We start from the raw sequence: 15,967 nt of genomic DNA on the forward strand, positions 1-15,967 counted from the left end.
TTGATAATTAGGGGATATATCTCAACATATCTTCAAAAGATACTTCAGTTTCCCCAAACCACAGAAACCTGCAGGCTGCGAACTCAGATTTTCCCCATTACTTAATAAAACTTCTTTAATGAGTATTTCTACATGAATAAGATACGTGGAACTAGAACCACACTAGTAGTATATAAAATGGGAATGGGAATGAACTTAGGGATTGCATCAAACTGCAGAGCTGCCTGCTCCCACACAGTTTGTGTATTCCTCAGATAACACAGGTAAATTGACCTCTAAAGATAAAATTATAAGCACCTAAGCATATCTGATGGCTTGCTCTTGCCATAAGGGGGAAGTCTTGTTCCTTCTCCTCCTTTTCTTTCTCCTCTAACCCAGACCTCTTCCTAGCCAAAGACCCTGCTGTCTCACAGTAGCTCTGGAGCTTTGTGAACGTGCCTGTAAGCTGATTCAACTCACTGACCCAGCAGAGAAAATATCAGGCAGCTGTTTCCTTCTGGGTCATGTTTCTGCTTGGTCAGTGAACAGCAGTGGTGAGTGAAGGGCTTCATTTATTCACAGGTAGCAGAGCTGATAAAAACGATTATGGGATTGCACAGCTGGGAACAGGGCCTCCTCATTTTGGTGGAGGTGAGCTGCTGGCTTTGTACATGCCATGCTAGGAAACTGAAACCGTGTCTAAATTTTAGCACCTAATAGTAAAACCACCTGCTTTGCAGAAGTGCAGCTGAGGACAATACTTTGCTTTTGGAACCTAAGGCCTCCAGCAGTTTGTGTAAGCCTCACTGTCCCCCTGCCTGGCCCTGGTGCTTCTTCCCACACTGGCTGGCCAGGGTATTTCTATGCCTTCATTGCGAGCTGGGAAGGGAACTGATCCAGCTGAAAAAGAACTTCTGTATGCAGCTCACTTGCAAAGAGTCGCACTGGAACCATGAGGGGCAGCACAGGGGCTGAGCAGGGACAGACGTAGGTAATACCAGTTTCGGTCAGAGGGAAGCTTGTACATGTCCAGTTCTCACAAAATGTTACAAATCAAAGAGCTGTGGCCTCCAGCAGCTTATATACCTTTTGCTCCATCTATTACTGTGTTAGCCTGCTGCCCTAACTACTACCACCAACAGCTGTTCGGGAAGAAAGTTAAAAGTGTGTGTGATTTTTCCTGGCTCTTCAATGAGAAAAAAAAAAGAAGTGGAAGTGCTTGAGATGGAGGGTGGGTCACTGCTGTGTATGAACATCATTCTTGTATTATCTACATGATTATAACTGTGAAGTTGCATAACATACACAGGCTGAAATGCAGGGTTGCAAGGTTTTGGCTGTCCTTCCTCTCCTGGTCCTTTATTCTATATTTTACATTCCTTTATTGCATTTTGGCTCATGTTAAACTGTAGGGACCATGTCATTTATGTATCAGCGCAATGCCTCAGATAATGGAGCTTTAGCTGTGATGGGGACCTCTGGGAGTGCCTGTCACAGAAATAGCAGGGGGAATAGTTTCATTCTTGTGGAGTGCAGAATTAATCATATCTAGGAGTGCTTGATTTTCACTAGCCTTTTTGAAGGACTTCATCTTTGCCTCTTGCCTGCCCAGTTCCTTTCCCTCCATCTCTCCACCTTTACAGACACACTCCCACTCCATTGTGACTCCATGGATGATCGTTCCCCTTTTGTCAAGAGATCACAGGCTACCTCCTTTCCTTCATTCTGTGTATCTCCCCTTTCCTTCCTGATCTTTGGCTGCATGCTGAATAGGGCTGCAAAAGTAAAAAAAAATAATAAAAAGGAAGAAAAAAAAGGTTAATGAGCAAACCCCACTGCCCTAGGTTTAAAAGAGAAATGTATAGTAATTGTTTTCTTCCTAAACACAGAGGAAGACAAATTAAACCAAACGGTATTTGGAGCTGGAGGGTGAAGGGGAGAGAGGAGGTGGGAGAGAAGAAAGGAAGAAACAAAGGAGAGCCACCCCTCTCCTTTGGAGCTGTCTTTGGCTTTGTTTACGTTTCAACAGGAGTGTAGGTTATGATGAGAATATAGATTGTTATGGTAATACCCTTTTTATTCCATATGTAGCAACCCTTGTTCAAAAGCAAGTATATGGTTTTGATTTAGTTTACACTTTCTGGAAGTTTTTTCAACTGATAAAATCCAAATAAACTAAGTATCCAGAGGACTGGAAATACCTACAGTAGGTTTAAAAAGATACAAAGTTCCTCTGGGTTTCAGTGTACTGGCATGCTTTGTGCATTTCACTTTTCTTGGCAGCTCCTGCCAGCAAACCTGTTTCAGTGTGGGCTCATCTCTCCAAGGGGCCACAGGTCCTGCCAGGGGCCTGATCCAGCACAGACTTCCCACAGAGTCACCGACTCGTTCGGAAATCCCCCTGCTCCAGTGTGGCATCCTCCATGGGCTGCAGATGGATCTGCTCCACCATGAACTTCCATGGGTGGCGGGTGGCAGGGGCACAGCCTGCCTTACCATGGGCTGCAGGGGAATCTCTGCTCCGGAGTGTGGAGCACCTCCTGCCCTCCTTCTGCACTGACCTTGAGAACCGCAGAGCTGTCACATATTCTCACTCCTTTCTTCAGTTGCAATTGCTATTAGAGTTTTTTCCCCCTTCTTTAAAAAGTCTGGGAAAAACATCATTAGGTTGGCTACAGTGTGCCAGTACAGTGGCTTGTTAGGAATCAGAAAGAAAAGCAACACCAGCTTGGTAAAATGACAACCATCAGCTAGATACCAGAAGAGGTGGCAGCTATGTAGTACAATAACACGCATTTTGTTGTGGGGGCCATGTGGACAAACTGAGATGGGCTGGAGTCTGCTAGACTTGGACTGTGTTGCCCCATGAGGACAGAAGTTGTTGAACAAATTGTTTAAAGAAGGCTCAGAAGGAAAAATAAAAAAGCAGAAAAAAAATAAACAGAGGAACCCAACAGCTGGTGATGCTGAAAGACGAGATGACGAAAGGATTGGCTCTAAGGATTCATTGGATGGATGTGTGCGGAGCCAATAAACGGAGCCAAAGATTAGGTGAAGATGAAAATGCTGACGGCACTGCTGTATTTGGATTATTAAAAACTCCAAAGAAACCTCTAGCACTTCCCTGCATAGGTAAACCTTTGCTTGGTAAACGTCAAATGCAGATTCAGACTCAAATCTTGAGCCAGCCATACATGTGACACCAGTGCTGCTGCAGAATGGAATATAGGGTTTGAACTTGTTCTCAGGAAGTAAGAAACTTACTGGGTGTTAGGTCAATCCTTACTTACATCTGGATGGAAATTTATAGTAATTGTGCAATTTCCCTAAATAATCCCCAGAGATCTAAGTTAGGCATTTTACCTTTGCAGCCTTTCCTGCCTTTGCTCCTACACTGCTTTTTACTCGAAGCCTCTGCACTTCCCTACACCATGTAAATATGACTACTTCTTTCACTTAAAGACCTCGGTACAACGGTTAAAGACCTCGGTTAAAATCTCACCAATAACTATGCGGAGGTCCCTTTTGTCATACTACCTGTCTTCATTAGTCACGGTCGCTTAAAGGGAGAACATAAAACAGAACGCTTGGATCCATCCCTTTATCCTCCTTCCCCACGCTGCTCACCGGAGCACCCTCAGCCGAGCAGCGGAGCCGCCCGTGTGCAACACCGGAGGGCGGCGGCCTCACCGAGCCGCTGCAGCCGCGGAGCGAGGAGATGCGGTACCAGCGCTGCCCGCGCAGCCTCCGCAGAGGCGCGCTGCGGTGCGCAGGGGCTGGCGGGCCCGCGCTGCCGCATCCTTCACCTCTCAGCGCCGCGCGGGGACATGCGCACTGCCGCGCGCCTGTCCGCGCAGCGCTCCGCGACCGCCCAGCTCCACCGCTTCCCTCCGACCCTCCTGCCGGGCGGAGGAGGGGAGGGATCGCGGTGGGGAGGAGGAGGAGGGAGGGGAGGGGAGAACTGGGCAGAGCAGAGGAGGGAAGAAGAGACGCGCCGCAACTTGCTGCTGCTCCTCCCTCCCTCCGTCCCCTCCTTCTCTCTCCGTGCCGGTGCCCGGCCCCTGCGGGCTGCACTCCCCGGGCAGCGCTCCGCGGGAGGCGGCATCCTCGGGCGCGCCCCTCCGCGGGGCTGGCGCCTCTCGGTGAGTTGGGGGCGGTGCGAGAAGTTGCTGTGCTTGTGTTTTGGAGGGTGGAGGGGGAAATGTGTGTGTGTGTATTGCGGGGTGCTGTCGCTGCGGGCGCGGGTCCCTGCGCGGCTGCGGGAGGGCGGTGGAGGAGCCGCCGCAGGGCTGCGAGGCTGTTCTGTCTGGCCGCGTTCTGTGCTGCGGGTTATGTGGTGACTGGGAAGGTAATTCGGCACGGTCACAGGTGCGGGGCAGGATCGTGTGAGACATCCCCCGGCGGTGGGATCCCCCGCGGGCGAGCCCCGCGTTTTCATTCACATGCTATTGCATGGTGACAGACTCCAGTTTGTTTGTCAGTGGCATCTGCTCTTGGTCTTGGAAACTCTTCTAAGAGGAAGGGATCACCAGAGGAGAGCAGAGGCTGTTTTGCAAAGCGAAGGGAGCTGAGCGCACAAATGAGTCCGGGCACCCCATTTGCCGGGTGTGCTGCTCGGTTTGGAGCATTCGCTTCCCTTAGTGCTTCTAGGATGGGAAAGGAAGAAAGCTGGCAAACGATCATACCAAGAAAGTTGTGTAGATTGAGATGTTACATACGCTAATGGAGCCTATTATCTAAATAAACAAACAGTGATTTATCGGTGTCTGAACGATAATGCTTTGAACGATAGAGCTCTTTAACCTTTCTTTCTAACCTGTCCCTTAGAGGTTTGGGTTTAAGGAGAGTAATGCATCATCTGTGATGATGAATGCTTGAGTTGATTACATTTATAAAAGGAAATAATGCCTTTGAAATGATACTGAGCCATTAAGTAATAAATGCAGAAAAAGAGTGAGAGCAAAGATAAGATTTTGGCAGAAAGTATTTCCTCACGTTCCTAGCAGCCATGCTCAATTGCCTTTTATCCAGCGTTCTTACTTTATTAAATTGTATGTCAAAAATATAAGTGTGCCTTGTGAAACCAGAAGCAAACCCTCCTCAGTCCTTTCAAAGTCTGCGTTGCAGTTAAATGGCTGGAGCAGTGCCTGTTAAGAGCATCTGCAAAAGTGAGCTCTGCTAAAGATACCCAGTAGGTAAATGGAAGTACATTTTCATTGTATTTGCTTCTCTTAGACAACACAGTAGCAGAAACTTCAAATTTCAGGGTTTCTTGTTTTACATCTTTAACAATTTTGCCCTGATAAATATACCTATATGTGAGGTGTGCAGCTTCATGATAGCAAAAGTGCCTCCCCTTAACTGGATAAGTGATTAATTCAGGTGTTAACTTATTCAACAAAGGCCAAATTCTGCAGAGTGTGAAGCATCTCATGTAAGGGGTGTCTCCTGCCCTCAGGGGAAGAGGAAACAGTGAGTACAGTATGGACAATATATTGCAGGCCTGAAGTACAGGAGCAATTTTATCTTTAAGCAGTGTCTCAATACAGGATTTTATTAACATAAAATCAGTATTCAGGTCAGCAGTGGGGATCTGCAACTTTTGAATGAGAAGCTGATCTAAAGGCAACTCATTGCTCATATGAGTAAAGGTTGTGGGATATGACACTGAGCAAGCTCACCTATCTTTTGTTCTGTTCCTTTTATGAAATGTCATTTAATGAGGAGAAGAAACAGGTAATGCATTGCATTTTAAGGCACAGTACTCCTGGTAAGCCTTACTGCCAGGCATTTGAACATGAATGTGGCTTTAGATCATGTATTGTATACAGATGACTGCTACTAGGTAACTTAAGCTTTAAGTTATTCTACTGTTAAAGTTATATTGATCAGAGAGTGGCAACTGGATTTCAAGTCCTAATAAGAAAATCTAGAGCTAATTTATATTTTAAGAAGCACTGTTCTGAGGAATTCACAAGAAATGTAGCTGCGTTCTTCTTACTGGCTGTACTGTGGCATTCAGTTAAGGAGCACTCTTTCCTGGGGCTTTGTGGACTTCGTGACACACAAAGGACTTAAATTTGTTTATCAGCTCGTTGATACCCCTGGTAAAATGCTGTAGAGTTCAGTAGCGGTAACAGAGGATGGTCTTTTTCTGTCTATTTAGGACAGGGATGGAGAATGGAGGGCCTTTTTCAAAGTGGTGCCAACGCTATTTCAGTTGTAACTGCAAAACATAATATAAGAATAAGATTAATAGACGAGAAAGGCTTGAAAACATTATTTAACGCTTGATTGAAACAATGAATCATTCAAATACTATTACCTAGGCTGCTGTAGTGATGCCTCTGCTTCTAGATGTTGAGAAAGGAACAGATTTTGAGTGCAGGCTACTAGGTAGCTCAGCCTAGGATGGTGGTGGGAGGGCAGAATTCCTGCCCTCATCTGCAGGTTTCCATAGTGGGACTGAGAGCCCCTTCCCGAGTTTGAGTGTATGCTGAATGAATGGCAGCTGCTGGCCTAAGCCCTGCCTGGAGCTACCAGGGAAGGTGTGTTGGATGGAGTCCTGGTTGTACAGCCTGTAGCTTGCAGACAGGCTACCTGGCTGCTTGCAGCCCATCTCTGCATCCCAAGGTTGCAGGTCTTAACTGTGTGTAACGATGCCAAAAAGCTTAAAGAAGTTCAGGATGGCTTCTTCCATAGGAAAATGGTGCATTTATAAATGTCTGTATGATCAGATACTGCTTACATGGAACATGGATAAAGGGTGAGCAGCGCACACTGTTGCATATACTACTGCTAGTAAAAATCTCTATAGACTTGAAACTACTGTGCACTCCTGTAGGCTTTTGGAGGCCCTGTAAAATCCAGATGAGGAAGCTGAAGCCTGCTGATCTGCCTGTGAGCTTAACTGAAAGGAATTAATATGTCCTTAGTTGCCGTTCCCCCATCTCCATCCTGGTATCCCTCATGCTCTGAATTGCTGTGCCATTCCATGAGTCCTCTGTAGGTGTCTCATGGGTATGTGCGCTGCATCCAGTTCATCTTCCCCCAGCCCCTCACCTCCCAGAAAACAGTTACCTGGGCTGGGGGGGCAAGCTGCAGGTGTTGGGACCTCCAAATGTTGCTCCTGCAAAGGTGCACCAAGCACAGCTGTCAGGTGAAGGTGATGAGAGGCATTCCCTCGCTTCCTGGATGTGATATAACCAAGTTGTAATCAAAGCGGTGGCGGTAGATTGTTAGGGAAGATAAATACTGCCTTGTTACAGCCCTCTTGGGTCATATGTAAGCAGTATTCGTTTAGAAAGGATGAATGAATAGTCAGTGTGAAGGATAAAGATCAGGGTTGTTAATCACTCTGGAAGTCTTCTGTGGGAAAGTGTAAACTCACAAGGAAAGATAGTGTCCGTAAACGTAATTTAAATATTTACATAATTCAAGGATAAAAATTTGATATTAAAAGCATGCAATTACCAAGTCATGTTTGGGTTCCTGTCGGAGATCCCTAGGACTTGTACTGCTGGTTGGTCGTGGGCTATACTTTTACATAACGCTTTGCTACCAGCAGCAAAGAGCTCTTCTTTACCACCACCTATGAAAAAAAATCTGATTGTTCTTGTTTAAGTGCAGGTATAAAAAAAAAAGCCAACCCACAGAAATTTCAGAGACTACGTTTGCTAAACTCTTGTGCTTCAGATTGGGTTAACTCCTCAGGCGTTCCTGCCTAAAGCAGCGTACCAGTGGCTGTAGGCTAGGGGCTTGGCGATTGGTCATTCACTTACAGTTTGGGGCTGTTGATACAGCTGCAGTTTGAAAAAGAATGACTCCAGGTAGGAAAGGGTGGTTTCCACTCCCGTAAATAACTGGGATTTATTGGAATTGTTTCTCTGCTGATCCTTGATTTCATAATTCTCACAGAAGTTTCTTTTGTCCTTTTCCAGCTCTCAGAATGTGATAAAACCCTTGAAAAAAAAGTGTGTGCTTTCATGTAAATATGAGGATCAGCCTTTGAAAACATATCTAAGCTGATGTTGATGAATAAACAAACGTGCCCAGAGTAAATCTTTTCATCCAACTTCAAGAGCCACACACTAATGAAGTAAATATAGATGTACTTAATGGGCTTCTTTCATCCCAACACATAAAAAACCCTCTAAAGTAATGCAAACACATCTAAAATGGATTTCTAAGTGGCTGGGTTTTGATTGGTTTTTGGTTTTGGTACTGAAGCAGTTTAGCCAGGCTAGGGTGGGAGTAGAGCTGTGGAAGTGCTGACGTGAGGGCTAGCCTAAATGGGAGGGGACAGAGTGTGTGAGAGACCTGACTCTTCTCCTGCAGTTCTGCAAAACAAGCAGAAAGTGCTCATTCCACATGTTTAGAACAAGTTATTTGAAGGGCTTCTCCCCAGACTTTTCTCTTTAAAAGGCAGCTTGCAGATGAGGCTTCGAGAGGCAGGGGCCTTGCTGTGCAGGGTATGTCCTGGCAGTGCTCTAGCCTGGTTTCCAGCTTCACAGTGTACCTGAATTTGGTGTTAAAGGTGGCCTCGGAACCATTGTACCACGTGCTATAACACAGTCATCGAAGTATAACTGCAGCAGCATCATCTTGTTGGTTGGAATCTGTGGAAAAAAGGATCTCAAAGAACAGTTCTGCAGATCTGGATGTTCACTGCATGACAGTAGACTTGGTTTCATTTCAAGACTTGCAGGATGGCTGATTTCAGTGATGGCATTTATAAATAGATTAACAACTTCTCGTGGAAAAAGTGCCTAGCAAATACAACTGTTTGGTCTTCCTGTCCTTGCTTTATGAAGACCAAGGTGTAATGTTTGCATTTCCTGTATGACAGAAAGAGTCTTCGGATCTTCTCTTTAAAAACACAGTTATGAAACAATTTTATTTTAAAGACAAGTGGTTTGTTTTGGAAAGGATAACCCTTGTGTTGAGGGGAAAAAAGCCAAAACCAAACCGTAACTTGGTCTTGTCTTAACAGGAAAAGTTCAGGTCCATTTTGTTCTGTGTGGAATAAAGTTTCATTCAAAGCTGGTCAGTATTAGACTACTTAGGCAACTGTGTCAGCATAATTACAGAAATTCTTTGATATGAGCTTTTTCTCTGCAGAGATCTTGATGAGTGGGAAATACTTTAAAAATAGTTTCTGTGAGTGTTGGAGGAATTTTGTGGAAGAGCTATAAATCCAGGAGACTGTTGTACTTTAAAAAAACATAACAGTGATTTACTAACACCCAGCTTCAACTCACTATTTGACTCCTCAAACAGTCAGACATCCAATTTAGCTCACATCTGGTTGTGTTGTGCCATGTGTATAGAAGTGAAACATATTAAAAACTGTTCAGCTTTGGATGTGTTCATGTGGGGATTTACTCATAAATAATTGATAACTCCCTGAAACAAACTCTCTTCATTACTTGGTGGATTGCTCACCTCTCCCCTCCCATGCTCATTGTTCTTGCAGGCAGGGGGAAGAAGGAGGCACTGCTTTAATGAAGGTGTATGTCAGCCTCTGCTGCTTCTTTCAAAAGGTCATCTACTAAACAGCAGCAATGAAATGCTTGACAAAAGATAAACATTTTATTTTCTTATGGAGATATGTGGCATTCCAGTGTTTTAGCAGAACCACTCAGCTGCTGTGTTTAAGACTTCTTTTCATCTTAGCACAGAAGCAGTGATGAATTGTTAGATCAATGAATGGTTGTGTCTGGTGCACTGCAGGACATGACGTCAAATTAAGGCTCATTTGATGTGCAGTACCAATTAGAACTGAAATATTTGGGTTTGATCTTTCAAGATTTTACCACTGTTAAGCAGCTCAGACTGTTGACTGCAATGGAACAAGTCTTTGTGAACACTGGTTTCCCATTTGAGCAAGGGTTTGCTTGGTTTGAGCTCCTGTTTACCAGACATTGAAGCATAGTGGCGGGTTTTCTTTCCTGGAAAAAACAAAAGGGTTGTTCTGCTATCCACTGACTTAATGTGTATTTGAGTTGATCTAACAAAATTTCATTTTAAGGGAAAAAGTCTTGATGAAACATCAGTTCATCTTACTGATGACTTGATTGCTGTAGTTAATAGCCAAGTTCTGTGATAGTCTTTAAAGGTGCTAACACTTGCTTGCAGTTTAATAGCCCTAACTATTGCTAATGTACAGGAAATGTTCAAATCACATCATTGAGAGAGCACCCTAACAAATCTTACAGCTATTTTAATGTGATGTTTCATATGTTGCTCTTTTTTAATTGAAAGGTGAATGCTATAAAGGCTTCGTCAATCTGCTATTTCCAGATGACAGCATTTTCTATGGAGTAACTGTAAGTCCCAGCGTGCTGATCCTAGCTTTCAGCTTCAGTGTCACAGCTCAAACTTTTTCACTTGGCAGAAGTGTGTATCTGTGGTGGTCTCCGGATTTGTGTCTTCCAAAAAAGAAAAAATTAAAAAAAAATACTGGTGTCAATCAAATAAAATGAGAATAAAATTCTGAAATAATAATAGCCCTCTGGCTGATACTGGAGAAAACAGGCCCTTCACTCTTCCTGCTAGAAACCAAAGATTAAGCTTGCTTATAGAGGATTAACAGAGCTCTCTTCTGTTAATTTGTAATGGTGTGGTCGAAATGCTTGATTCTACATCAGTGGAAAATCCATTCTCAGTCAATGGGAATTTTACAGCTGAAGCCAAAAGGATTAGAGACTCATCATTTGGAAATGACTGAAGGAAAGAAAGACCTGGATATGCTTTCTGTCACATGGCTGTGAGCCACCACCAGGCTGTGGCCATAGAAAATGGCACAGGAGAATCTTCAGTTGCCTCAGGCAAGCTATTTCCAGAGATGTATGAAAGGGCTGGTGCCACTTTGTGGAGAATCCTTACCTGGTGTCCTGCTGAGAGGGAGTTGTTACATGTGTCCAAGTAAAATTGCTTCAAAGGGGAAGAAATACACAGAGAAGGGTGACCTGGAGCCCTCTTCTAGAAATTGTACCATGGTAGGGGGGAGAGTTGGTGCGGAGGTCAGATGTGCAGTGGGAGCAGGAGTTAGGAAGAACAGTGGAAGAATGGTGCAGATTTGGGGTTGAGGGCTGCAGAGGAGCACTGGTGCCTACACCACACTGTCATACCTGCTGCCACACGAGCACATTGGTTCAGGGGACTGGAGCGTGAGGGAGATGCAGGAAGGATTTGCTAAAGAATTTGTTATTGATGGTATCTTAAGAACTGGACTTGTGCAAAGCTTTCGACACTGTCCGCATGACATCCTTGTCTCTAAAATGGAGGGACATCAATTTGATAGGTGGCCCACTCAGTGGATATAGAACTGGCTGGATGGGCGCATGCAAAGAGTTGTGTTCAATGGCTCAATGTCCACCTGGAGACCAGTAACAAGTGGTGTCCCTCAGGGATCGGTGTTGGGACCGGTCTTGTTACACATATTTGTCAGTGACATGGAAAGTGGGATTGAGTGCACCCTCAGCAAGTTTGCTGATGACACCAAGCTGTGCGGTTCAGTTGATACACTAGAGGGAAGGAATGCCATCCAGAGGGACTTTGACATGCTTGTGAGGTAGACTGATGCCAACCTCATGAAGTTTAACCATGACAAGTGCAAGGTCCTACACCTGGGTCAGAGCAATCCCAGGTACAGCTACAGGTTGGGCAGAGAAGAGATTCAGAGCAGCCCTGAGGAGAAGGACTTGGGGGTGGTGGTTGATGAGAAAATGAACATGAGCCAGCTTCAGTGTGCACTCACAGCCCAGAAAGCCAACTGTATCCTGGGCTGCATCAAAAGGAGTGTGACCAGCAGGTCGAAGGAGGTGATCCTGCCCCTCTACTCTGCTCTTGTGAGACCTCACTTGGAGTATTGTGTGCAGTTCTGGTGTCCTCAACATAAAAAGGACATGGAACTGTTGGAACAAGTCCAGAGGAGGGCCACGAGGATGATCAGGGGACAGGAGCACCTCCCATATGAAGAGAGGCTGAGAAAGTTGGGGCTGTTCAGCCTGGAGAAGGCTGCATGGAGACCTCATAGCAGCCTTCCAGTATCTGAAGAGGGCCTACAGGAATGCTGATGAGGGACTCTTCATTAGGGACTGTAGTGATAGGACAAGAGGTAACGGGTTAAAACTTAAACAGAGGAAGTATATATTGGGTATAAGGAAGAAATTCTTTACTATTAGGGTGGTGAGGTACTGGAATGAGTTGCCCAGGGAGATTGTGAATGCTCCATCCCTGGCAGTGTTCAAGGCTGGGTTGGATGAAGCCTTGGGAGACATGGTTTAGTGTGAGGTGTCACTGCCCATGGCAGGGTGGTTGGAACTAGATGATCTTAAGGTCCTTTCCAACCCTAACTATTCTATGATTCTATGATGTCCTAATGAATTGCATTGACTGCAGAAGTTTCTTCCTTTAATAAATACTAGCTACTTTTCCTTCTAGTACAGTGCAGAGACCAGCATTCAGACTGTTAGAGCCTACATACTGTAAGAAAACCTGGGGTTCCAGGCTTTCTTTGTGAGGAATATTCATCAAGCACATTCTGAAATATATATTTATTTTTTTTAGTGATGTCAGCTCAGCTTTAAGCTTAGCTTAAAAGTAGCTCTGGTCCAGAGCCTAGCTGTGGAGAAAAACATTATCTCCATGACCTCTGTTGCAGGATTTGGTAGGTACTTTTCCAGGGATGGAAGCTAATACATTGCAAAAAGCTATTCAGAGTAAAAATTACTTCTTACGATGATTTGGTAAATGTAAATGTGTTGTTTTGATCTGTTACAATAGGCAAGATTGGGTCATTTAGTTTGGTAATTACAAGGATGAAATTAATTTCATTTTCCTTTACTCTTGTTAAATGTGAAATAATTAAGCACAAATCATGGAAGGTTGGGCTCTCTTGTTTGTAGCTTCATCATTTATTAATCTAACACATTAGATGAGAGGCTTTATAGATTTGCTTGCCTAAGGAAGAAGAAGAAGAAAATACAGAAAGACCAAACTAGGTATCTATATTGTCTCACACTGGTACAGTCAGATACCATCTCATTTTCAGTTCAGTTTGTAACAAAGGACACTGCTTTTCCCCTCAGAAAGGTAAGTTATGACTTAATGCTTAAATAGTCTACGCAAGCTAATATTTGGATAGGCAAGGTCACTTGCATACTTCCTCCATCTCACGTCAGTCACATAGGGGTATAACGTTGTAATTGGGCAGGCAAAATAAATTGCATATGTGCATGCTGTAAAAATGTATGTCTTGGCCATCTTATTTGACTGTCCTGGTTACAGGAGGAACTGTGCCTTCCCCTAATTTAGCCTTTTCAGAAAATGATGTTGGTCTAATACAGGCAGTATTGCAGTAGCAGCCCAGTGGGGGTAGAAGCACTCTTTCTTACCTTTATGTAGCTGGAGGGGATTTGAAAATCGGGTGTTTCTCTCCATCTCTGCATCTCCAAGTAGCCCTGACACAGCCAGCCATGGATTAGTGAAATAAATCCTTCACATTCACAGTGAAGTGGAAAGCATAAAGAGCATTTTCTGCCCTTTCCCCCTCTTTTTAATGTGTCATTTGCTAGCTGGCACAGTGACCTCCATTTCATGACTCCTGTGACATAACATGTTGCAGAGCTCTTCTGTGTGGATTAATTAATCACTCAAGGGAATAGTAGCATGTGACACTATGCATGTGGACTTGAGGTAAACAATTACCTATAGACCACTTATAAATGAATCTGTACTTCAAATGTTGCCTGTTAATGCAGTTTGTTTTTTCCACTGTGATTTTTCTTTCCCTTTTGTTTTGTCTGTTTTCTCAGCTATGTCCCTGGGGGTCAAATAGGATGTACACAAAGTCACCTTCTGGTGTTGCCAGTGTAGCTGAATTTGGAAAAAAATATTCCTGGCAATTTAGTACATGAGATTTGCCAAGGCACTGAGAGGTGGTTTTATGCTAGTTATGTAGAGGTGCAACAGTTTTCCAGAGTATGTTGGTGGACAGTCTGTCAAATCTTTTAAATTGTTCCAGTCAATTATATTGACTGAAGTAAAAGCAAGAATTAATCTTTTTTTTTCCCCCATTCTTAACATGAAGATTTACTATCAAACTCTTGAGTTATGTTTCAGTATTAGTTGTGTATTTTAATTTGTGTAGTGAACCATGAAGCTCTTACTCACTTGTGACTCCATCTTTAATTTTGCCTAAGAAGTCCATCTCATTTCTGGAGAGCAAACACACCAGGAATTGATTAGCATTAACAGTCAGATAAATGGCAGGGAAAGAAGTGATGACTGGGTCTGGTGTGAGGTCTGACCAGTTACAGTGAATTGACAGATGCTAGTTCACAGGTGATCTTGTTATCTTCCTCAGCAGGTTTGGTGAAAATCAGCCCTAGAGAAGTACTGGAAAAAGCATGCTAGCTCAGAAGCAGAGGATTGATTTCCCACCAAAACTGAGGTCATTATTATGAGGAAATTACATAAATTATTAACTCAGCAAAGGGGCAGATAGCAAATAATTCGGCATTTGTGTATTTCCCATTTATGTGGAGCTCAGGCGTAGCATGCACATATAGCGTGGTGGGGTTGGTTCCAGACAGGCACATCAACACATGTTGCTAGCCTGGGAGGAAAAGCCTGGTCTGCAAAACAAATGGTGGGACCCCTGGGCTCCTACAGGGTGGTCTTGATGGACCCACCTGGCCATGCCGTGGTTTCCAGCACCTGCATAGATGCTGGCAGGGGAGGGCAGGGGCCAGACAGTGGAGTGGTGGGGGTCTACACTTAGGGAGCACTTAGGGGTTTTCTGGAGGCAGGCAACCTAGGGATTTCATCCACAGCTGTGGACCACAGAGCCTGGAAGTGCTGGAGTTACCTGGCACCATGGGATGTGGCCTCATGAAGAAATGAGGTGGCCTGAGGAGCTGTTTGTAGCTACTCCAGGATGCTAAAGCCCTGAAGGCTTGGACTTCATTGTTGACAGTCTGGGAACCTGGAAACCCTTGATTGATTTTTGTTATTTCTTAGCTCTCCCAGCTGTGGGAATTATTGAAATAGTAGCTCTTGGACAGTGGTAAAATTAGCACGAGTTATATGAACAGTAAGTAGTATTTTGTTCAGGAAACACAGTAACCAAGAAAACTTGTTTCACTTTGTTTTCGGAACTATGCAGAAGTGTTATGTTACAGCGCTATGTTTCCCTGAGAAGGAGAATTTCAGTTTGCAGTTTCTGTGTTCTAGCAGGCATGAAGTGTGCCCTGCTCCACAGAGCAGTTGTCTTTTCTATATCAAGTGTTAGCCTGTATCATCAATTACACTGATGCTTAAAAACAAACAAAAAAAAAAAAACAAAAGAAAGAAACAGCTTTAAACAGAAAAGGCTTCCTTTCACTGGAGTCAAGGAATAAAAAACCTTCAACAACAGAACCCCTCAGGAATTGCTGTGCTTAAGCTATCTGTCAGTAGGTAGTAATCGATGTTCTGAGGTATAACTCTGAAATGTTAGTGTTCATCATATAATAAAAGTCATGCTCCCTGCAGCTCATTGTCAGCTGGTACTTAGACTGAATTAATAAAAGAAGTGTGAAGATTGCTATAGGTAAATGACCACTATTGAGAGATTTAAACCCTTAGCTACCTGGTTTTATTACGCTCCAGTGCCTGTGGTGTGTATCTGTATCAGCCTGATTTTATGCAGAGAGGAGCAAGCTCTTGCAAAAATTAGTGCTACTGGGTCAGTCATATGCTGAAGAGCGAGGTTTTAGTGGCAGGGGGAAGTGCAGTGCTGGTTTCCCTTCCTGCAACTGCTGTTTCTGCTAAGCAGTGGAGAACTGCCTGAATTCGTACACTGCAAACTTGAACTTGCCTTTTCCTCACTTACCTGCGTGATCTTCTCTAGTGGATCTGAAAACAGGAGGTTCCCTCTGAACATCAGGAAACACATTTTCACTGTGAGGGTGACCCAGCACTGGCACAGGTTGCAAAGGGA

At 44.2% G+C, this 15,967-nt stretch overlaps 1 protein-coding gene across 3 annotated transcripts in view; it reads left to right on the top strand.

The window, feature by feature from the left end:
* The first annotated feature begins 4,023 nt into the window (after window positions 1-4,023).
* Window positions 4,024-15,967, top strand: part of PAG1 (phosphoprotein membrane anchor with glycosphingolipid microdomains 1) — a 113,089-nt gene continuing 101,145 nt past the window's right edge. For all 3 annotated transcript variants that reach the window (XM_031050505.2, XM_031050506.2, XM_005150824.3), the window contains exon 1: window positions 4,024-4,121. The gene's annotated coding sequence lies outside the window, so the exon portion shown is untranslated. The remainder of the gene's footprint in view (window positions 4,122-15,967) is intronic.

The sequence above is a fragment of the Melopsittacus undulatus genome, chromosome 1, assembly GCF_012275295.1.
Source record: "Melopsittacus undulatus isolate bMelUnd1 chromosome 1, bMelUnd1.mat.Z, whole genome shotgun sequence".
Classification (NCBI taxonomy): Eukaryota; Metazoa; Chordata; class Aves; order Psittaciformes; family Psittaculidae; genus Melopsittacus; species Melopsittacus undulatus.